The 24,678-nt window shown below is 37.3% G+C and overlaps 1 protein-coding gene across 1 annotated transcript in view; it reads left to right on the top strand.

Moving 5' to 3' along the window:
- cog5 (component of oligomeric golgi complex 5) overlaps positions 1 to 24,678 on the top strand; it is a 507,949-nt gene that overhangs the window by 247,520 nt on the left and 235,751 nt on the right. The window lies entirely within an intron of this gene.

Genomic DNA, 24,678 nt, shown 5'->3' with positions numbered 1-24,678 from the left:
GGGGGCTGTTCGCACACCTAGACGATACGGATACTTAAAAGCTCGAAGGGCACGTATTGATTTTTGATTGAAAAACAAACTCTGTCTCTCTCTCTCTGTCTGCTCCTGACGGAGGGGGTGTGAGCTGCCGCCTTCAACAGCTTTGTGCCGCGGTGCTTCGCGTACTTAAAAGCCAAACAGCCCTATTGATTTGTTTGCTTTTCTCTAGCTCTGTGACATTATCTGCTCCTGACGCGCACTCCTTTGAAGAGGAAGATATGTTTGCATTCTTTTAATTGTGAGACGGAACTGTCATCTCTGTCTTGTCATGGAGCACAGTTTAAACTTTTGAAAAAGAGACAAATGTTTGTTTGCAGTGTTTGAATAACGTTCCTGTCTCTCTACAACCTCCTGTGTTTCTGCGCAAATCTGTGACCCAAGCATGACAATATAAAAATAACCATATAAACATATGGTTTCTGCTTCACGGATTTTCTTATTTCGCGGGTGGCTCTGGAACGCAACCCCCGCGATGGAGGAGGGATTACTGTAAAGGGGAGAGGTCTATAAGCTGAGTTAAGCAAAACAGTATAAAGGCTAGAGATTAGATGCTTAGAAGGGGAGAAAGATCAAGATAGAGAGTCAAGAGGATGAGCAGGCAAAGCAATGGAAAGAGAGATACCTCACGTTCTTAACAATTAACAAACTTGTAAATAAAAAGACGAGGAAGAGAGAGAAAAATGAGACTGGAGAGACTGGAACGATAGGAGCACAGTAGCATTAAATAGGTCACCAAGTGCACTAATTCCTGCAGTCTGCCCAACAACATAAATACCTGGATGGCCACCAGTGTTAAGGGACGTATTGTGAAAAGCGGTTGTGACTATACCATTTCACTGCTGCATCAATATGTCACTTCACACAGTGTCAACTATGAAGAGAATAGGAGATGATAGGACCAAGGCAAGGCCTGAAGGCCTTAGGATTTAATGGAGCAACAAGGCTTTCCACTAGACAGTGAAATAATGATGGCGGAGGAGGCAGGAGGGAAGGATAGCCAGGACCAGATAAGATGGAGAATGAAGGCCTAATTGTAGAATTTAATATTGGGCGGAGATACTCCTCTATCAAAACTACTTCAAATTAGATTTATATGTATAAGATTTTGTCCTTTGCTATTCTATAAACATTTCAAAGAAAGGGTTCTCAGTTGAGACCAGTAATTGGAAGGAAGAGGAAGTAGAATGTAGACATACCACCCCTGGGTATCTAAAGCAATTACTAACTATGATTAATGAAGGTAGGGAGAATTGGGTCCAGCTGATTTGTAAGTGAGGTGTAGGCATATAAGACTAATAACCCTAATGTTAATCATAGGATGTATGAAGGCCACACTCAAGAAGGATATTAGGGAAGCTAAAAAAATTTCCAGTATTTTAGTAGAAAAGAATATTCAAGGAGGAGGTAAAGTGTATCAAGAATAGTAAAAGGATATTAAAATACTGTATGCATATGGTGAATTACCAAATGCTGTAAATATACATTTTTTGAGCTCTTCTCTTCTGAGGAAGTGGATAACCTCCCTGAAGTAAAAGGTAACAGGGAGAAATACTGCTTAGATTAAAGCAGATAATATTTATCCTTGAGTACTTACGGAGGTTAGTGAGGAAATATACTGTATAAAGCCTTGACAAAGAGTTTTATGAAGTCCTGTGCATTGGGGAAATTCTGAAAAAAAGGAAAATGGCAAATATTCCATTATAAAAAGGGTGACCAGGCAGATCCAAGCAACTGTAGGCCAGCATGCTTAACGTACATCAAATGTAAATAAATGGAAGAAATTATTAAGTATAAGACTGAGCAACACATGGCAAGAATAGGAGTTTTACTGAACAGTCAGCATGGGTTCAGACAATGTTTTACTAACAAGTTGGAATTCAATGAAGAAGCAATAAAAAGATATGATCGAAGTGGTGCCTATGATATTATTTGTCTTGACTTTCATAAAGTATTTAATAAGATACCACATGAAAGGTTGGGCATCAAACTAAAAGAATTGCGAGTTCTGGGTGTAGGTGAGGACAGAATTGTCAAAAACACAGGAAGCAGAGGGTGATGATGCAAGGAACACTTTCAAAATTGGATGTTAATAGTAGTATCCCTCAGTGGTCAGTGCTAGGGCTGCTGCTATTTTTAATATATAAATGATCTGGATACAAATATAAATAACAAGCTGATTAAGTTGGCAGATGATACTAAGCTAAGTGGATTGACAGATAAGCTATACAGAGGGACTTGACAGATGAAATTTAATGTACTGTAAGTAAATCTAAAGTATTAGATGTAGGAAGTTGAAATGTTAGATTTGAGTAGAGGTCTGAAAATCCAAAGTACACCTTATGAAAAGGATTTAGGAGTTGTAGTGGACTCATCACTATTAACTTCCAGACAGTATTCAGAAGCCATTAAGGAGCCTAACAATGTTAGGTTATATAGCACGATGTGTCAAAGGAGGTTATGCTGAAGCTTTATAATGCACTGGTAAGGCCACATCTGGTGTACTGTGCTCCGTTTTGGTGTCTCCAGGCTACTAAAAACACAGGAGTGCTAGAAAAAGACCAGGGATGAGCATGAGTTGTGAGGAAAGATTAAAACAGCTGAGCCTTTTCAGTTTAAGCCAAAGAAGATTAATAATTGTTAAAAATTATGAAGGAAATTAGACTGTTCCTTTAAAATGAGTTCAGTAAGAACACTGGGACACAGTTAGAAACATGTTAAGGGTAAATTTCACAGAAAATGAAAGTTTTTCTTCACACAGACAACCATAGACACATGGAGTTACCAAGTAACATGGTAGACAGCAGGACTTTAGGGACCTTCAAAACTTGACAATGTTATTTTCCATCCATCCATCCATTTTCCAACCCGCCGAATCCAAACACAGGGTCATGGGGGTCTGCTGGAGCCAATCCCAGCCAACACAGGGCACAAGGCAGGAACCAATCCTGGGCAGGGTGCCAACCCACCGCAGACAATGTTATTTTGGAGGAATTAATTGGATAGGATTGTCAAGCTTTGTTGGGCTGAATGACCAGTCTAAATCTATCTAATATTCTATGTAATCAACTTTAAATAAAATTCTTTGTCAAACCACTACTCTGGCTTTCTTTATGCATTAATTGTGATACTATGAAAATTAATCATCCGTCTTAGAACTATCATTATAGTAGTGTTTAAAAAAAAAACAAAAAAAAAAAAACAGGAGTCTTGTGTCTCATATTTACCTTTTAACATTCTGAATAACAACAGCTTTTCCAGGCTTTTCTCACCAATTTCACAAGCTAATCTAAAGAAAGCTCTTTAGGTTTGAATGCTGCCATGTTCTGATGGGTTGCCACCAGAGGTGTTTTCTGCATTTTAAAAGCAGTTAACTGCCATTTATTAGCACATTCTAAATTCTGCCATTTCAGCTTTGTGTAATATTCCTTCATTAAATTCTTAGATGAAATATGCTGAAATTTAACATATCCCTAGCACCAGTTAATAGTGAGTACATACATAAACATGAATTTTTCAAAAACCTTGTCAGACTGAGGAAATTCCTAAGGACTCAAGCTATTACTATCTATCTATTAAATTGTACCCCATTATATAGAAGTGGTGAATGGGCTGATCCATGTAACTATATACCAGTAATGCATCACAGTAGATTATTGGAAGCAATTAATGAGGAAAAGATTGAGCATCATATTCCAAAGAAAGATATTTTATCTACTGTATTATTTAACATAGATTCAGATATGGAAGGCTGTGTTTAGGTAAGTAATAAAACTAAATGAAGTGGACATTAAATGCAGGGAAGCAAAGGTTTATGGTGAGCGGAATGTTTTCAGTATTAAGTGATGTTAAACTTTGACTCTGGCAGTGCTAGGGCTGCTGTTCTTTTTAATAGGTATGCTCCGATCATTTTTTTTTAGGGCTGATACTGATCACCAGTTTCATATTACAGTATTAGACTTGACTTTTTTTCAGTTAGCTCCTGCATGACTAGCTTATGTTCCATATTAAAGTGGTATTTATGTAATTAATTTGCAGACCACAGGTTATTATTATCTGTTCATTTTTTATTAACGAAATTAAATTCTATAGGCTTATTGTTAAGTGACCATAAAATACTAAAATAACGAAAATTCCCTAAAACATACTTTTTTAAACGTATCCATAATGCACATTCCATAAAGGAAAATAAAAATGTTCATATTTATCAAGACAATGCAAGGCTAACATTCTTGACAAGTTTAAAGCCACACATTTGACCTTTAAACTAACAAGTCTATTGTTTATTAAGCGGCAAGAGCAAATTCTACTTTATCTGTTAATTTTGTAATTAAAAATATGAGCTGCTGTACTAAAACAGAAGCTCGCTCACCCTGCACACTCAGACAAGGAGTGACCATTTTAAATACACAACAAAATAAAAAGGTCTGAACTCATTCCCTTTTAATTTCTGCTAAACGTGTTCCTCTTCCTGAAGAGTACCACTCATCAGACTCCCTTTTCTTAGTTTATTACTCCACTTACTTTAATGTATCATCCAATATTTCTGCCTTTATTCTATGCCGACAATCAGACTTTAGGATAATGTTTACAGGAAGTTTGGCAACACAATGACATGAGCAATTCCTTAACTATCAGCAGCTGATTGTTTGGAGCATCACTACTTTTTATTACATAAACAATCTAGTTAAGAATATAAAATAAACAAGCTGTTCAAGTTTGCAGATGATACAAAACTTGGTGAAAGGGCTGAAAATGGAGAATCGGCTGATTCATTACAGATGGACTGTGACAGCTTGTGGGCTTGGGTAGATTTGTGACAGATTATTTTGAATATAAGCAAATATAAGATATTACAAGTTGGAAGTAAAAATCTTAGATATGAATACACAATCTGAGATTTGTTTTTAAGGTATCTGGTTTCTCACTAACCTCTCTGGTACTGTTCCATTATATGTACCACTGTGTCCGGTATCCTATCATTCTTACTTTCTGCTTTAGCACAGGAATACATTCTCTCCACTGCCATCCCTTCTTCTTTCTTTTTTATAAACCTAGAATTTCGGCTTACTGAGACTTTAGTAAATCTCAGCTCAGCTAATCAAAGAAGCACATTAATTTGCAATGTGAAATGCATATCTTAAAAAGTGCAAAGATGAAATAACTTCAAAGCATTGCTAACATGAAAAAAAACAGGTAAGTTAGTTCTGATATTGATATTATAAAAACTACAGCAACAAATTAAAAAGTATGAAAAAATACCCAATCCTGAATTGGTTCTTGTAGAATTAGGTCATCCTACATACAGAACATACATTTACAAAATAACATTTGAATTGCTGACCCAAAGTCGATTAATGATCACTACCTGGCACTGGGCCAGTGTGAGGAAGAGGTTAGCAGGGTGGTCCTGGCACTATAATGGGTTAATCGCTCTAGCTATCCACCAGTCAGATATTTTGATGCTTCATGTGTTCTGATTTGTTTTACTGGAATAGTTTACAGGTCCCTGTGACTCTGAATGGATAACTGGCTTTAGGGTAGACAGGAAATGGTTGGAGTTTTCCAAAAAAAAATGTATCAAGCAGCCTGTGTCCTTTGTGAGGAAGACATTATTTATGCCAGAACTGTATTCAAGCCCAGCTTAAACAATATTAAAAGTGTGCAAATTCTGTCAATCTCCCATATTGTATTTCATTAATTAATTTTGCGTGTTTCTGCATTTCAAGACTTGTTATTGATTGTGGCAGAGTAATTATTACAAAAAGTAAATAGGTAGATTCAAATAAATAAATGCATACATACATACAAAGACATAAAGGTAAGAAAAAAAGTAATAATAAAAGTATTATGTGCCTTGTATGTTTGGGTCTTGACCACTTGATGACCTTTGAATGGTATTTTCATTTTCAGCTGTGTGGTATATGGCATTTGTTTTGAATTATATATGCTGGAAACAAGCTGAAGGAGTGTTTTCAACTTTTCTTCTAATGTTGCTGCTGCATGTGCTGTTCCATTGAATATGCTAGTTAAGATCCAAAAAGTGGCACATGGATCAGATTTCAGATTGGGAAGTTTATGAATAATATAAAATCACTCAGCAAATCCTATGACTATCTGTCCCTATATAAACAGAGTAATATCAGACTCTGTGACTTTTTCTTTTAAATTCTGTTTGCGAAAATGTTTCTGGCACTTACTATATGAAGGATACTAAGTCATTTTAAACAGTTCATGAAGTTTATTACTTCCAAAAGTGAGTATCCAAGAAGTAGAAAAAATGTAAGGATTTAAATGTTGCTTAGAAATTATAAGATATATTTAATATGAATTTCAGAGTACATTTCATACTGAATTATTAAACTCTTATAAAAATTCCAAATACATACCAAATAGTGAAAGTTTAAAGAGGCTTTTATAACTATTCAGAATAATGGAATGCTTGCTAGTCATTCCAGAGGTGCATTGTATTTTAGGAGCTGTTGAGATTGTACACACTATGCACTCATTTATAAAAGAGAGTTCATTAGTAAATAATTTACAGCTCTCCTATTAATTTTTCAAAAGGTTCACAACTAATGATTGTTAAAAGAACTATTGTCTTTACAAAAAAAAAAAAATAGCTCTGAGAAATTTATCAGTGTTTCAGTATTTTTTTTTTCAGGGCAAGCTATTCTGTAGTAGCAGTCAACCGGGTTTTAAAGGTCATATTATGAGAGATTTTGAGGAGCTTTATGATTTATAGACGATTGGGACACAGATAAAAATGACCTTTACATCAAAAGAAAAAGCTTCGTGTCCCCCAAGGTTTAAGATGGAAGACAAATGACTTACATTGTGAACCCCCTTATTTTTGTGTTAATGTGTTTTTTTTTTTTTTGGTGCTGCACAGAGTATCAGACACGTTTGTTCTCCTGCAGTGAGAGGATACATATGGTATTTCAGTCAATCTAAAGATAAGACTTGTAATTGCTTAAAGAGCAGTTTTAATAGCAATGCACATTTTTTTTAATTTTTAGGTAGAAAAAAACCTTTTGCAAAACCAGGCCAGCTCTTTTATTTTAACTAAATGTTTAGCACAAGTCTTTGTTTTATTACATGTAATGTTTTATTTTTGGTTTAACTGCATGCTTACTAGCAAATTAAAATACTGATTGTTTCCTATTTATGAAATGCAGGCTAGGTGCTTAAATCTAGCAGGTTGTTTTTGATGAGAAGTACCCTTTATTTCTTTGCGACTATTAAAACAGTAAATTTTGACAAAACTTGTAGACCTTCTTATATACAGTAATTGTAAAAACGGTCAGATTAGTCATGCACTCCATTTGTTTACATTAGATTTTATGGTCCATATTATTTGGCGAGCCAATAATTAGCAGATAAAACTCTGCCATCCTTACACTGACAGTATTTTTTCATGTTTAATGGACGCTGTAATGCTAACTTGGTTTGCAACTGAAAAAAAAAATGTGTTTTAAATACTTGCCCTTGCTCTGTAACTGATTGCCCTTGCCTTTAGCTCTGAATTTTTCAATGTTGTTACATTTAATTATCTAGCAGTGCCACTGCCCACCCTATCTCATATTGATGCTTAACCACAAGTTAGAGTCTGCTGTATCATCCCTTTAGGATTTAACAATAATGTCTGCAAAAAATGAAACAGAAAGTAATACAGTACAGTTTTTCATGTGCAGTATATTATATAATATGCAGAGTGCCTTAGTGGCAATGTTTTTAATCTAAAAGTCTTCAAGATTACTAGGTCTATCCATTCTACTGACTCATGAGGTGTTCCTAAATTAAACACTTAACCAGGAGTTGCTCAGATTGTTGTCCCACTGAGATTGGAAATCATTTCGGATAGAATTGTTACATGAAAAAAAAAAAATGAATAGAGTACATAGTGTAATCTCATGCATACATACAGTACTTGCGGGAAATGGAGAACATTGAGAGAGTATACCAAAATGTTGCATTTCTTGTTTCTCTAATTTTGCTTTTTGTAATCATTTCAATAAATGACAATTAAGCAAGTGCCTAGTGAACTGATAAGTAACAAATACAAACGATTTACTCCCCATTCCCAGTATATAGAATTAAATATTGTATAATTAAGGAAAAATAAAATAGAGCTGTAATAGTCTGAATTATTAGTGATCTGTAAAAAGTATCACTAAATATTTTTCTGTTCCAAGCCAGATCTAGAAGCAATACAGCATCAGGTGAGGTGGGCAAGTGACTTGTGTGTTGCCACGGTCTAATGTTTTCAGTATTCATTTGTAGAACTAGTAACCTGTACTAGCGATCTCATTTGTTGAGCTCCAGGTGTATTAAGCTATACAAAGACATATTCCAGTTCTATTTAAAGAAAGTTTTTTTTTATTTTCTGGAGAAAAGTAATCAAGAGGAAGTGAGGTATGTGACATCAATAAACCAAAATAAGGTAGGTATCCTGAAGCCAAGGCCTAAATATAGTTTAATAATTCCAGTGGCCATTTAGGATTAAGAGTAATAAAATGGGCAAGGTCAGTTTCATTCTTTATTCTCTGATCAAAAGGTGTGTGGGGTGCTTCACCTTTTGATGCAGGTTGGTCATTTGAATACATTCAGTTTTGGCAAGATTGATGCATGATCTTGAAAGAAAATGCAGTACACTCAGAGCAGCCACTAAGTGAAACGTTTACTTTGATTTTAGCTAAGACACACGATCTAAGGACCTGAACTAAAATGCAATATACTTTTGAATTGCATTTTAAACGGACATGAAAATTGTGTGTCATAATGAAAAGTAATCAATCATTTGCATGATATGTTTTTATTTATGACACAATAAAACTGTCAAAATTAAATGCAGCATGTGCTTATGCATTCTATTGCAATATAGTTAACGTGCTAGATTGCATTTAATTTTGTCTCAAAAAAACCTTCCATAGCACTCTGATAATTAAGATGTTTTTTGGGGGCAATGCAAAATATTTGACTTATTGTGTTTCAGATCAGTAACCTATTACTGTGGGAATGCTGTCATATTATAGTATCTAAAAGACTCTTTCAAGGCAGTTTACTCAAAAAATATTTAATGATCAAAATAGAGGGTTGTTATACTCAGTGATTGTGGCACTGGGGAAAGGCAAGGTATTTCATGTTGATTAACACATTCAAATAAGAATTTCACTATGCTCTGTGCATGTGGCAGTATTGACCTTTCATCCTTATGAATATGAATGAAGTGAACTAGAGGTTAAAAGATTAAATAAAGGAATGGAGGGCAGCCTTCAGTATAAGCACACCACATTGTCTTTCAAGGCTGGATTGAAAATCAAGCTGAAATAGAATGAAGGGGTTTGGGTGGGGGGGGCAAAGGTGACTTTGAAATTGCAAGTCTTAATGAGAGCACATTCCCGTGATATGTTTAAAACATCCTTAATGAATTGAAACAGTAGTTAGGAAAAAATTTATAGCCAGCTGATCACTAATAAGAAGAGCATTATTATCATATATGAGATTCTGTGTGCTCTTTCAGCTTAACCCCTACCAGCATTCTGTAATGCCTCAGGGCCGTGGGTCAGTTCAAGGTGTTAAAACATCAGTTTTGTGAATGAAGGTAATTGACTTTCGGGTTTACTTTCATTTTATTCAGTAGTATAGAAGGAACTGAGAAAGTACAATTTTAAAAAAAAAAACAGTAGTGAGCATACAAAGAGAGATCAGCATTCCTAGACACAATAAGTGTGTCTATTCTTTCCATTCTACACATGAATGAAAGAATTAAAGTTACAAAATTACTTAAAATTGCTATGTTTATCCTGGCATGGCTAGGCAATATGGCCTAAAGGAATTTTGTGATATTTTTAGACATTTGCAATTTACAATATATATCTCAATATTATGAAATCTCCTCCAAAGTACTGCATAAATTCTGATTTAACCCTTTGATATTCATACAGTCACACCAATGTGATGATTCTAATAGACCCCGCAGGCTGCAACATATGTTTGCATTAAATCATTCTTGTTTATATTCATTAGTAGCTTCTACTAGAACAAATTTAAACTTGTGTGCAAAACAGGGGAAATCACAACCAAGTTTTAACAAAACAGTATTTATTGAAACCTACATGCAACAAGGAACCTTTCAAAACCATTTATATTAAATTGCCCTTTTTGTGCATAATGTTTGTGACAGCAGGTCATTTCACTGTGACAAACCTCTCTGCAGAACACTAACAGTCACATTACATTAATGGTAATATGATGATAAGCCGCAATGTTATAACGACAGATTGATATTATAGAACATGCGGTATCACTTTCAGTCTTGCAGTTTTCATCATTTTCTACCACCTATTATAGGGTCCTAACACCAAAAGTGAACTTTTGAATGATATGCTTCAAAACAGTGCCAGAAGCAATGCACATGAACACTTCACATTGATTTCACACCTTCCAATCAGTTGCCCCGCATTTCTCTTCCCTGTGGGACTTTCATTTCTGAGAAAATTAAAGTGGCACTCACCCCATACAATCTGGATATTTTAGCAACTGTCATGGTCAGCGTTTATTGACATCCTCAACATGTGGCTGCATTTGGTGTGGTGTTCCCTTGCATATCTCTGGAGATTAATTGATGGCGTGGAACTTCTTGTCTTCATCCTTCCTTCTTTTTGTTCGTCTGCTGATGCTTGAAATTGCTGACTTCATAATGCTGGGCAGTGCCAAGGTAATCACCCCTAATGCCCTTATTGTCCAATGTCATTTTGGAAGACCATATCAACAGTGAGCACAAGGGTATCCAATTAGTTTGAGATACTCACTTTTATTCAAGTATACCCTTATTACGGAAAGTCCATAAACAGACCATTTTACAATGTTTAGCGCATGACCTTTTGATAGTCTGCCTTAAACAGTGTAAGAAAAAAGGAAAAGTCCCTTTGCAATCACTTCCTCTTTTGTCTTGTAATTCATACCATGAACTTATCATCTATAATACGTTTAACATGTTACTATATCAAATATATTACTGATGCTAAAATGCCTATATCCCCCATAATTAGGTTTGAATTCCTAGTACGAAGTTATGTTGAATATTATCTAAATGTTAGGCTTTCATGCAACATCAAAGGAAAATTCGGAGCACAGACAAGTTGTAAGAAAAAGCAGAGTAAGTGAAAGGCCACACAGTGGTAAGAGGGCAATGACTCATTCCCTAGTTTACACTCAGGCCATTCACTTGGTCTACAGCCGTATGGACACTGACATTTTAGTAATAGCATTGTTTTGCCTTTCATATGCAAATGTGGTCATTCACAGGTTCTTGAGATTGCAAATATAAAATCCTTGAATATGAAGGAATCAAATAATGATCTGATAACAGCCCTTATTTATTGTTGGTTGTTATCTTTGAACACATACGTTATTTAAAGAACATACTGCCTTTCAACGTGGAGTTTGAGACACTGGAATCATATAGTTTCATTAGAATGATAAAGCTATCTTAGAGAAGGTTGAAAGACAGCTGAATATTCTAGGTATGTATCAATTTATAGCAATAGGCCTGTATTGTTGAGAGAGTTTTAAGAATATGAGGCTATAGATAAGTATAAAAAATATTTAATGCAATAAGCCAAGCAGAGTCACTCTTTTGTGTTTAAAAAGCTTAAAAGTTTTACAATAGGCAACATTTCACTTCCATCATTAATATGTTAAACACATTATAAGATAATGTGAAGAGTCTTACCATCTGAAACCATTTAATCCTCAAATCAATATTGCTTTAGAAGCACTCGGTAAATAGGAAAGTCTCAGACTGCACTGGGCTGATTGATATTTTTTGTTCTGTTAACTTTGTTTTTGTTAAATTTTGTTCCGTTAAATATTATTCACTTTGTTGTTTGATACATGCGTGCATTTTATTAAAATTTAGAGCATAGGCCTAGCAGGATTTTCTGTTTTTTGTTATACCTCGATTTTTGATTGCCTGAATAGTACCCTTTATTAAAATGTTAACATAATTGGAACTTTCATATTGATTGCAGATTTAGACAGTTCATACAGATTAATACAAAACCTGTTAGTGTCCATTCTTTATTAAGGTTAACATAGATGTTATTTAGCTTATCAGTTCATTCAGCTCTGATAAATTCTATATTTATCCAACAGAGATATCTGATAAAAATATTTCTTATGCTCTACTATGGGGCGGCATGGTGGCGCAGTGGGGAGACTTGGGGACCTGGGTTCGCTTCCCTGGTCCTCCCTGCGTGGAGTTTGCATGTTCTCCCCGTGTCTGCGTGGGTTTCCTCCGGGCGCTCTGGTTTCCTCTCACAGTCCAAAGACATGCAGGTTAGGTGGATTGGCGATTCTAAATTGGGCTGGGTGTGTTTGTGTGTGTCCTGCGGTGGGTTGGCACCCTGCCCAGGATTGGTTCCTGCCTTGTGCCCTGTGTTGGCTGGGATTGGCTCCAGCAGACCCCCGTGACCCTGTGTTTGGGTTCAGCGGGTTGGAAAATGGATGGATGGATGATCTACTATTATAGTCACTTTTTTATTGTTTTTCATTGGTAGAAAAATATTTTTATAATTAACTTTAGCTATTGCATAAACATTATCCAGTGACATCTTGTTTTCTGTCATTCTTATCATTAAAGCTAAAGCAGCTACTTGTTTTGAAAATGAATTAAACAAATTTCCTTACTTTAAAATCTGAGTGGAGATATTTTACATTGAAAAGACACACAACAAGCTCTTAATTCACATTAGCTATCTAGAGTACGTTACAAGTTTGGATAAATTGCACAATGTATTCAGAAAGTATCCAGACCCCTTTATTTTTTGCTGATTTTACTGTGTTTTAGATTTAATTTTAAGTGGATGAATTTTCCATTTCTGCCCTTCAATCAACACTCAATAACCCATAATGAGAAAGTTAAAACAAGTTTTCAGAAAGATTTGGAAATTTAGTAAAAATCAAAATCTGAAAGTATTAGGTCCCTTTGCTGTGGCACTCTAAAATGTGGTCATGGTCATCCTGTTTGCTTTAATTATTCTTGAGATGTGTCTCGAACTTGACTAGAGTCTACCTGTGACAAATTGACTGGTCATAGTTTAGAAACTGACACATCTGTGCAGATAAGGTCCAGCAATTCACAGTGCATGTCAGGACAAAAACCAGGCCATGAAGTGCAAGACCTCAGCGATCAAATTGTGATGAGGCATAATACAGGGTAAGGATATAAAACCATTTGTAAAGCTTCCAGGTGCACAGTGCCCTTAATAATTGTGATATAGAAGAAGTCTGAAACTGCCAGGACTCTTTCTAGATTTGTCCATCTGGCCAAATTGAGTAACCGGGCAAGAAAGTTCTTGGTTAGGGAGGTAACCAAGACCTCAGTGGCAATTTTAACAGAGCTTCAAAAGTCTTTGGCTGAGATGGGAGAACCTGTCAGAAGCGTGATCATCTCAGCAGCACTCCATCAATCAGGCGTTTATGGTACAGTGGCTAGGTGGAAGACACCCTTGTCAAACAGGATTTAAAGGACTCAAGAGGACGAGAAAAGGGATTCTCTGGTCTGATAAAACAAAAGTTGAATTATTTGTGTAGAACTCAATGCACTATGCCTAGCAAAGTTCGGGCACTGCTCATCACCTGTCTAATCCCATGCCTATGGTTAAGCATGGTTGGAACAGCATCATGCAGTGGGGGTTCTTGTCAGCAGCAGGGACAGGGAGACTGGTTTGAATTGAGAGAAGGATGAGTGAGGACAAATAGTCAGGGGTCCTTGAGTATAAGCAGTTCCATAGTGCATGCAGCCTCAGACTGGGAGTGGCGGTTCACCCTTCAGTATAACAGTGACCAGAATCCTGCCACGACCACACTGGAGTGGCTTCAGACAAATCCCTTACTGTCCTTGAGTGCACCAGCCAATGCTTAAACTACATAGAATATCTGTGAAGGGACCTGAAGGTGGCAGTTTACAGATGTTTCCCATCCAGTCTAAAGAAGTTTGATAGGAACTGCCAGGAAGAATGGGATAAACTGCCAAAATCCATATGTGCAAAGTTTATAGGGGATTACCCAAGAAGACTCAAATTTGTGATTTCTTCCGACATGGCTACTAGAGAACTCAATTAATGGTGTGAATGCTTATATGATTGAGAACATTTAGTTTTTGATTTTTAATAAATTTATAAACTTTTCTGAAAACATTTTTTCATTGTTGGTTATTAAGTGTAGATTGCTGTGCCAAAATTGTAAATTAATCCATTTAAAATTAAATCTAATTCATACTAAACTATGCAGAAAGAGAAAGGGTCTATTCATATAACATATTTTCAATAAGATTCAACATGTGTAATTTGTGAAAAATTTGTGCACTTAAGTCTTTGAATTGTTTTAGATTGGGTGAAAATCTAATTTCTTTAAATGTAAAGTTAAATAAAATTGTCTTTATTGTGCTGCTAGTGGCAAAATAGTATTGTGGGCTTTTAGTTGTATGGTCTGCAGTTTATTAATGTGCAGCAATTGCAAAAAATGCTAACTTAAATTAGGAATAACTTAATAAAATGGCAAGTCAATCATTTAGATGTATTTTCCTGAGAAAAAAATCATGCAAATGCACTGAACAAAATTTACAATAATTTCTGTGATTGATAATAAACAGTTCTGTAATTTGAAGTCTAAATAGCTACAGTTCTAATTAATTAATTAATTAATTAATATAGCATTAGTTTAATTCTGTTTTAAGAAATATGTTTTTTATCCAAGGTGATAACAAGCTTCTCCCAAATTTATAATGTTGTTTTGTTTTACATGTAGATTCACAGACTAAGCAAGTTTTTTCTTAAGGAATATATGAGTAATATTAACTATACACATTGGTGAAATTTATGAACATATTCCAGTCATGTTAATGGTCATGGACATTCCCTTACATTTACTAAGAAATAATGTTAAAAATTCTAAACATTTCAAAGACATACTGGTAGCTTTGGTCTAATTTGTAGTACCCTAAGTTCTTGTCTATAAGCCGCGGCTTATCTAAGGAAAAAAGTTGTGAAAATTAAAAAATAGAATATCGGCTTATACATAAGTCCGGCTTATACATCCATCGCGGGGGTTGCGTTCCAGAGCCACCCGCAAAATAAGAAAATCCGCGAAGTAGAAACCATATGTTTATATGGTTATTTTTATATTGTCATGCTTGGGTCACAGATTTGCGCAGAAACACAGGAGGTTGTAGAGAGACAGGAACGTTATTCAAACACTGCAAACAAACATTTGTCTCTTTTTCAAAAGTTTAAACTGTGCTCCATGACAAGACAGAGATGACAGTTCCGTCTCACAATTAAAAGAATGCAAACATATCTTCCTCTTCAAAGGAGTGAAGCAAACAAATCAATATGTCTGTTTGGCTTTTAAGTATGCGAAGCACCGCGGCACAAAGCTGTTGAAGGCGGCAGCTCACACCCTCTCCGTCAGGAGCAGGAAGAGGGAGAGAGAGACAGATAAAAACAAAGTCAAAAATCAATACGTGCCCTTCGAGCTTTTAAGTATGCGAAGCACTGTGCAGCATGTCTTTTCAGGAATCAGCTTTACAAAAGATAGCAACGTGAAGATAATCTTTCAGCATTTTTAGACGAGCGTCCGTATCGTCTAGGTGTGCAAACAGCCCCCCTGCTCAATCCCCATACGTCAGGATCACAGATAGCGCAAGAGAGACAGAGAAAAGTAAGTTGGTAGCTTCTCAGCCATCTGCCAATAGCGTCCCTTGTATGAAATCAACTGGGCAAAACCAACTGAGGAAGCATGTACCAGAAATTAAAAGACCATTGTCCGCAGAAATCCGCGAACCAGCAAAAAATCTGCGATATATATTTAAATATGCTTACATATAAAATCACAATTTAAATGACCGCTACGCCGCGCGTGTTGACTCGGCGACGCCCAGAACAGAAAGAACGCGCTCCAGCCGCTCCAACCGCGCCATGCGGGGAGTGAGAGAGACGCCAATATCTCACACTATCTCCCCCCTTAAAGAAATTAAATGGGTGCGAGTGAGACCACTGACCTCCCTCCCTTCTATTAGTTATAGGTTATAGTACGTTCGGCTTATCCATGAGTCCGGCTTATCTATGATACGATTTTATTTTAAAAATTCGTATGATTTTTGGTCTCCGGCTTATACATGAGTCCGGCTTATAGACAAGAACCTAGGGTACTAGGATGTTGTACCCGTGTTAGCCATTAGCAAAATGACACCTTTTATTGGCTAACTAAAAAGATTACAATATGCAAGCTTTCGAGGCAACTCAGGCCCCTTCTTCAGGCAAGATATAATACAGAGACTGAAGTTCCCTATGTTTATATACACACTCTAGGACAAGAAAACAACATTGGTAAATCTTTAAATGAGAAATTTTAAAAATTTAACTAATGAAAATCACATTGATAAGGATCCATCTTTCATATTTGTGAGAGATTCTCTGAGACTCTGACTTTTGCAGCATTTGTAACACTAGTGGTCTTCCTGTTATTCATTTCCAAAAGAAGTTATATCATTCATTTTTAGAAAGGCACAGTTACTAATGTTATTTATGCCCTTTTACAGCCTGACCTAGTCCATTGATTTAAAGCATTTTCATTTTTCTTCTTTGTGGTATTGCAACTGTTCTATGTAAACTAGGGGGCTCCGCCCCCCTGCTCGCTTCGCTCGCCAACCCCTGGTGTTGGAATGACAAAGAGCGTGATGTATGAATGAGATATAGAATAGTGTGAAGGTGTAGATGATGCAAATAGAAAGCAAACAATAAAGTGTGTGGCACAGTGTAAAGGTTTATTGGAAAATTTCTTTGTACACGCCATTTAAGTGTAAAAGGTAATTCCAGGTCAGAACTTGTAATGTCAATGAAGATGGTTATTGTTGTGATCAGAGTCAAGTTTGTCAGAGCTTAGAAAGAGTTGTATCTCTACAGGAAGTAATGGAATGACTTGGGTATTTATGTTTTCCACATTAATATTTTTTGGACATAATATAGTGCGTTTTTTTTAAAAGGGGCATTTGGTCTAATGAGACTGCTGTTCCAAATCTGTTTGTAACTAAGTCGTCGCAGATAAAGGCTTGAGGAATTGTAATAATATGTGGCTGAAGTCCATCTGTATTGGTGAGTGTACCATCTCCCAGTTGTAATAAGCAATTGTTATGATCTGATTCTGGACATCGTATCTTTTTTACTAACTGTATCTTTTGAAAGCAATGCCAATTGTCTGCGTATTTTAAGGTGCACTGAACAATAGCTGAGCGCATGGCATGTGGAAGAATAGCTAAGCACTGTCTAAAATCTCCTCCTAATAAAAGTACCTTTCCTCCAAAGCGAATATTATTATTCATAAACGTTTGTAGAAGTTTATGAATGGTGTTGAGTAAGTGACTGGATGCCATTGTACATTCATCAATAATTAACATTTTTGCAAGACGGATGTCACGTGCAGTGCCACCATTAATGTTCATAGTGGATACCGATTTGTAGGATCTAATGCAGTTGATAAAGATTTCACTTTCAGGTACATCGTTAGTTATAAGCTTCTGTAGATATTCAGGATATGAATGTAAAGGAGGCAGTCTAATTTGACCCTTTTGACAACAACGTGTAAATGTATTACTTGTATTGCCAGTTGTTTCTTCAGGGAAGTGAACTGAATGACAGTGATTGCAAATGACATTCATTAATCCGAATGAATTTTCCTGGTGTATGTTTTGCTTGGGCCGTTTGAGAGGCGCGTTGTTGCATGTGTAGTTTTTTGGACGTGTTTTTTTTGGAGCTGTATTCGATTAGCCTGTGCTGTGTGAGAAGCCCGTGTAGCCTTCCTTGCCGTTAACGTATGTCTGAGACGGGAGGTGTTTCGTTTTGAATCCGTGCCTGTTGCGATGCAGCACTTTGATTGATAGATTGCGTCATGTGGATCTAGGATGTAGATTTGTGCATATTGCGTTGTTGATTTGTTTCAGGGTGCACTGTTCCAATGCGATGCAGTATTTGTGCACATATGCGAAAGCAGTATGGGCCATTGCCTTTTGTTGGCTGATATTTACTCCGGTAGATGCAAAAGCAAATGAACTATTGTAGGATCTAATGCAGTTCATAAAGTTTTTACTTTAGGTACATCGTTAGTTAGAAGCTTTAGTTGAGCTTTTCGTTTTTTGGAGCCGAGACATTTTTTCTTCTAGAATTATGGATAAGTAATAAGGAGTATTGCACTCACTGTTACTATGGAGCCTTTTCTGCGGTTGAACGGTTATAATAGTGCCTTATTTGTAATGCGATCCAACCTATGCTGCATAGTGTGAATTGTGTTTGTTCACGTTATCCGAGCGGTATCGTTTTGTACCTGTGATCATGAATTCATGCCTTGTTTGTTCTTGAGCGTGAGAAATATGGATAAGTAATAAGGAGGATCGCACCTCACTGTTAATATGGAGCTTTTTCTGCGGATGATGAACGGTTAATAGTGCCTCATTGTAATGAGATCTACCTATGCTGCATATTGTGAACGTGTGAGCATGACATATAATTTATACGGTACGGTTCATTTAGAAATGGGGCTTTGTGTGTCATTTGTTATTTATGTTACTGTGGTCGTGGGTCTGAATCGTTCTTTTTGTGTAGTGTCGTTTGCTATGTCGTTGCATGTGTAGTATTTGGGACGTGTTGTTTTTGGGCTGTATTCGATTTGCCTGTGCTGTGTGAGAAGCCCGTTGTAGCCTTTTCTTGCCGTTAACGTATGTCTGAGACGGGAGGTGTTTCGTTTTGAATCCGTGCCTGTTGCGATGCAGCACTTTGATTGATAGATTGCGTCATGTGGATCAGGATGTAGATTTGTGCATATTTGCGTTGTTGAATTTGTTTCAGGGTGCACTGTTCCAATGCGATGCAGTATTTGTGCACATATGCGAAAGCGGTATGGGCCATTGCCTTTTGTTGGCCTGATATTTACTCCGGTAGATGCAAAAGCAAATGAACTATTGTAGGATCTAATGCAGTTCATAAAGTTTTTACTTTTAGGTACATCGTTAGTTAGAAGCTTTAGTTGAGCTTTGCGTTTTTGGAGCCGAGACATTTTTTCTTCTTGAATTATGGATAAGTAATAAGGAGTATTGCACTCACTGTTAATATGGAGCCTTTTCTGCGGGATTTGAACGGTTAATAGTGCCTCTTATTTTAATGAGATCCACCTATGCTGCATAGTGTGAATTGTGTTTGTTCCCGTTTATCCGAGCGGTATCGTTTTTGTACCTGTGATCGTGAATTCATGACTTGTTTGTTCTTGAGCGTGAGAATATGGATAAGTAATAAGGAGGATCGCACTCACTGTTAATATGGAGCTTTTTCTGCGGATGAACGGTTAATAGTGCCTCATTGTAATGAGATCTACCTATGCTGCATATTGTGAACGTGTTGAGATGACGTATGTTTAATACGGACGGTTCATTTAGAAATGGGGGCTTTGTGTGTCATTTGTTATTTATGTTACTGTGGTCCGTGGGTCTGAATCGTCGTCGTTTTTGTGTACGTTTCGTTTGCTATGTCTGTAGTCTGTCCCGTTTCGTGTCCAATGGGCTTTTGTGTGGTGCTCGCGGCTTCTTTTTTTTTTGTGTGCTTGTGGCTTGTTGAATCCTCCTCTTTGTGTGCGTCCCGTTTCGTGTGCAATGGGATTAAATCCTCCTCTTTGTGTGTGTCCCGTCCGTTGCTCTGTGTGTGTGTGGGGGGGGGGGGTGTTTTGCTCGTGCGGCGCTGTGTGCGTCACCTGCGTTTGACTCCTTTTTTCTGTGCTCACTCCTTTTTTCTGTGGTCTTGTCCGCCTCTCGCGCCGCCTCATTTCTTGGTGCGCCTGCGCAGTACATCTTTTTGCGGCTACGGCCCATGTCCGGATGTCCCTGCGTCCTTCCGGTTTAGTATTCTCGGTTAGTAATATGGATGTGAAGTGTTTCTCTTTAAGTGATTAACTTGGTGATCAGCATTACAGCATGCTATGATGGTCTGTATAAAGGGCCTATTTGAGGGTTCAAAATGTTACAGGAAATGTAAATATTTCTGCAAGTATAGTATTGCAATTCTGAGGCTACCCAATTAAAACTCTTTTTAATGTTGGTTATTTGGGCAATAAGTGTTTATTTGCTCATGAAAGGTCCATATAATATTAGAATAAATCTCTCTGTTGTAAAAAAAATCTTGGAAGGCTTGGAAGGAGATGAGATGTGATTTTCTCGGAGACACTTTAACGTCCCATGAGACAAGGCAGTGAGACAAAAGGAGCAGCTGCTGTACAGGGTTTTGAATGTTCGAAGTGCTGCGCGACATGCAGATCACGCAGCATGGCAGCAGCAAGCCAGCAGCTGATCCGACCGCATCTCCTTAGCGTGTGTTTAGCCCCCCTCTTCATAACGTGAGCGGCAGATATGCAAAGTGGCTGGCGCGTAGTGTGCCCCGGGCGGGGGTGGGCGAGCGAAGCGAGTAAAACATTAACATTGATAAAATAAAATGTGAGAAGAATTTCTTTTTTAAGGCAAATCTTGTTTTTGTTAGACCTCCCTCTTAATACTCAATTGAATCCTTTTTCTTTGTGTAAGCTGCTGTATAACTATTTCAAATATTCCTTGGTAAATTCTTCTAAGCTTATTGCGAAATTTGCTATAATTCTTCTTTTGACTTTGCTTTTCAGGTGCATTTGCATATAATGCAAAAAGCACCTTCTGTGATCACCATTTCTTTCTCTGTCCAAATGAAGAACTTAGGGGGGCTACCAGGGGGGGCGAATTTTTTTTCCTCAAGGTGCAGCATGATGAATCAAAATCGGTTTGTATATTGCAACAGTTGTCGCTTTCATCCATTTTAATGAATTGTTTATACTTTTCCCTGAAATTTACCCCCCAAATCATGACAGAACTGCTATTGACATGAACTGGTATAGGTTCTCACCAACTGTTTCTGCTTACATACTGGCATCTTTACAAAAAAAAAAAATCAAATTTGGACTTAAGATTATTACTCCATAAAACATTTTGTGACAGTTTTTTTCCTTTATCCCAAATGATCCTTCATTTATTGTAATCTTATCTGAATATCACGTTTCTGCAAGAATTGTTTCCTAACTGAAACATGCGGAACAATGGCATTTCTTTTAAGACTTCGTCACACAGATGAAGCGTGTGCTTTGACACCAGATGCTGAGCAAGCACTTCACTTGATTTCCTTCTAAGCCTTAAAATTCTTTTTCTCGTATGCAGACATCTTTTTGGGTCATCCCCAGCATTCTTTTGTGTTACGCTTGCACAGATTTGTCCAATGTCTTTTTGACTGTTTGAAAACTAATTCTTAAAAATCCATTTTGATGTTTTACTGCTCACTGACTTTAACCTGAGCATTCAAATGTAAACAATTGTTACTGTTTTTTTTTCTGAATTTACAAGATTGCCTTTGCTGTTCACCTGTATCTTTATGTTACTTTAAATAAGAAACACATGTAACTTGCCTTCTTGTGTTTATCATACTTGCATTTCAGTATATTTAAACACAAAATATAGATGATGCAGGTGTAGTTCACATTTTGACATGATATTTTTTTTTAATATTTTATTCTTCTCCATCATCTATAACTATTTGGGAATACAGCAGTTTTGTTTTTTTGGTGTTTATTTCTTTTGGTATGAAGGTGACATCATATCGCTGCTATTTTAGATTGGGTTTTCATTGCAGATGCCTCAGTTTCATATTTGTTTTTTGTGGTGTGATACAAAGTAGGCTGTCAGCAAGCCCCAAACCCCCAACACGAACACACACAGGGTCCTGGGTTCAAATAAAGGTGTGTTTATTACACCAAAAAACATAATACCTCCACAAGTTAGCAAAAGCATGGGTTTCTCTCTCCACAAATCAATTCTTCCCAATTCCTCTCACCACCACACTGCCCTCCTCCAGTTAAGTTAAATGTTTCTCCATGTCCTCCCAGCTCCGACTTTACTGGGTAAGGGGGTGTGGTCCCTTTTTTTAGGTTCTATTCAATAAGGGCGCGCACAAAAAGGCGACCTTCAAAAGGGCGACCTCAATTGGGCGCGGAGAATAAAAGCGCACATAAATAAAAAGCGATCTTCAAAAGGGCGACCTCAATTGAGCGCTGAATAAAAGCGCACATAAATAAAAGCGAGCTTCAAAAGGACGACCTCAATTGAGCGCCAAATAAATGCGCGCGTAAATAAAGGTGCGCTTCAAAAAGGTGACCTCAATTGAGCACGGCAAATAAAGGCGTTCGTAGATAATTTAGTTGAAATGGCTCTGGAGTATGTGAAGAGCAACAAAGGTGCAGATCTACTCGTAGTCGAAGGCTATACATTCAGAAAGGAGAAAACTATCAACGGGAAACACATCTGGAAATGCACTGAATATAGGATTGGAAAATGTTCCTCTCGCTGTCATACCAAAAATGGATTATTCGTCAAGAGACCATCTACGCACAACCTTGTTCCAGATGTGGCGAAGATCGAAACAAGGAAAGCAATAGTGGACATGAAACAACGAGCAACTTCTTCTACTGACGGACCGCAGGAACTCGTGGCTACAGCAACCCAAGGTCTGTCATCAGCATCTCGAATATCTATGTGGCATTGCACATAATCTACAGCTTCAAGTGTAACTTGCTTTCACCTTTTTATACATTCAGTCATTGCCTTAATCTAATTTTCTGTAATTTTGAAAACAACGAAATATAGAGAGCTTTAGAAATAGTTAGTTAGAAGTTCATGCATTAATTAATTGGATGTTTTAATATTCTTGCTTTCACCTTTTTATACGTTCAATCATTGCCTTTATCTAATAAATTTTCTGTAATAATTTTGTTGCGTTTGCCTTTATTCGCTGCGCTCAATTGACGTCACCCTTTTTAAGCACTCCTTTATTTATGCGCGCATTTATTCGGCGCTCAATTGAGGTCGTCCTTTTGATGATCGCTTTTATTTATGTGCGCCTTTATTTGGCGCTCAATTGAGGTCACACTTTTGAAGATCGCTTTTATTTATGTGCGCTTTTATTCGCCGCGCCCAATTGAGATCGCCCTTTTGTAGGTCGCCTTTATGTGCGCGCCCTTATTGACGGATACCCTTTTTTTAAGGACTCAGGAGTACTTCCAGTGCCAGGGCCACTGCCCAATGGAAGTACTTCTGGGTCATGTGAAAGTCCATTTTAACAGAGAGCTTGTCTCCCTGCAGCACCCTCTTGCAGCAGCTAGTGAACCCAGCAGGGCTGCTCCACTGGACTACATCTCCCATCTTGCCCAGCTGGCTTCCTACTGGGCACTGATATCCGGGGCTGCTGCCATGTAGTGTGTTCGGGGAGTGAAAAGCCCCTAGTGACATCGTCCCTTTTCAGTGGGCTGTCTGTCCATCCCTTCTGGTCTTTCCTTCTGGGTCTGATCCCCTTCTTCTCCCTGGCTGGGATGCCTATCTGCCTGTTAGGTGCCTCCCGTCCGGGCAAGGAACCATCCCCTCTTCTGGCCGGGATGCCTGTCCTTTCCATGTGGCATCTATATATGTCCCCCATCAGCAGAGACCTATTAGTCGCAGCATCCAGTCCCGCAAGGGGATCAACACAGCACAGAGTCGTGTCTTCAGAGTCCACATCCTCAGCCCATGTGCCATCTACAGTGGTCATGTTATGTATGGTGATTACACCCCTTGCTACTCAAATTATTGCAAACATCACAATGTGTGATGTCATTCATACAATTGCTTTTAAAAGGCTGTTTTTAACTGTTCACTGGCCCCCAGAATTACTGTTTAAGTAACACCAAACTACATGAAAATTAACTGAATTAGTTTAGTAGTACCATTAATCATCAAAGCAAGCACTTATAAGGCATTACCCATCCTGACATATTGTTTAATGAAGTACTTTACCTGGACTGTATCAGTTTTAGTTTCATATTCAAAGGTATGGCCTTTTCATTTTTCATTGGTCTTTTCCAGATAGTTTTGGAGCCATGATTCCCAGAATAATGTGAGAAGATATGTTAGTAACAAATGTGAAAAGGCGAATGAACCACAGCACTTGAAAGCACAAGTACACCTCATAGCAGCCTGCAGATATAGCTCTGCCCTGTTACACAGGCGGCCATGAGGACAGTGTCAGATGGATTAAGAAAACGTTTATTAAAAAATAATCTAACTGATTTTATAATACAAAACTTTGACACACAGTATTTGTTGTTACTGTACTGTTCACGGGGACTAAACCTGAAGGCAAAGTTTAACTTGTATAGTTGTTAGCTGCATTTTAACCAAAACAGCACATCATCCACAGAATTTTGAATATTACTTCCTGGTCTGTCAGCAAAAGTTACATGATTGGTTACAACCACTGTGGACAATAAGGAGAAAAATATGAATTTCAATGATTAAATGGTAATAACACCAGAATAAATGCAGTGCAAAATATACTTGATGATTCTTTATTTTGCGTGGATGCTATATAAATTTCACTGGATAGAACTGACTCTGAATTAAAATTTGTATTATATTTTACACCTTGGTTTTCATACAATTTTATTTTTCATGCAACATTTAACATTTTGTACTCTTAAAGAAATTGTAGGAAGTGG

Source organism: Erpetoichthys calabaricus, chromosome 1 (genome assembly GCF_900747795.2).
Source record: "Erpetoichthys calabaricus chromosome 1, fErpCal1.3, whole genome shotgun sequence".
Lineage (NCBI taxonomy): Eukaryota > Metazoa > Chordata > Cladistia > Polypteriformes > Polypteridae > Erpetoichthys > Erpetoichthys calabaricus.
This window is presented reverse-complemented; position numbering and strand designations above follow the sequence as displayed.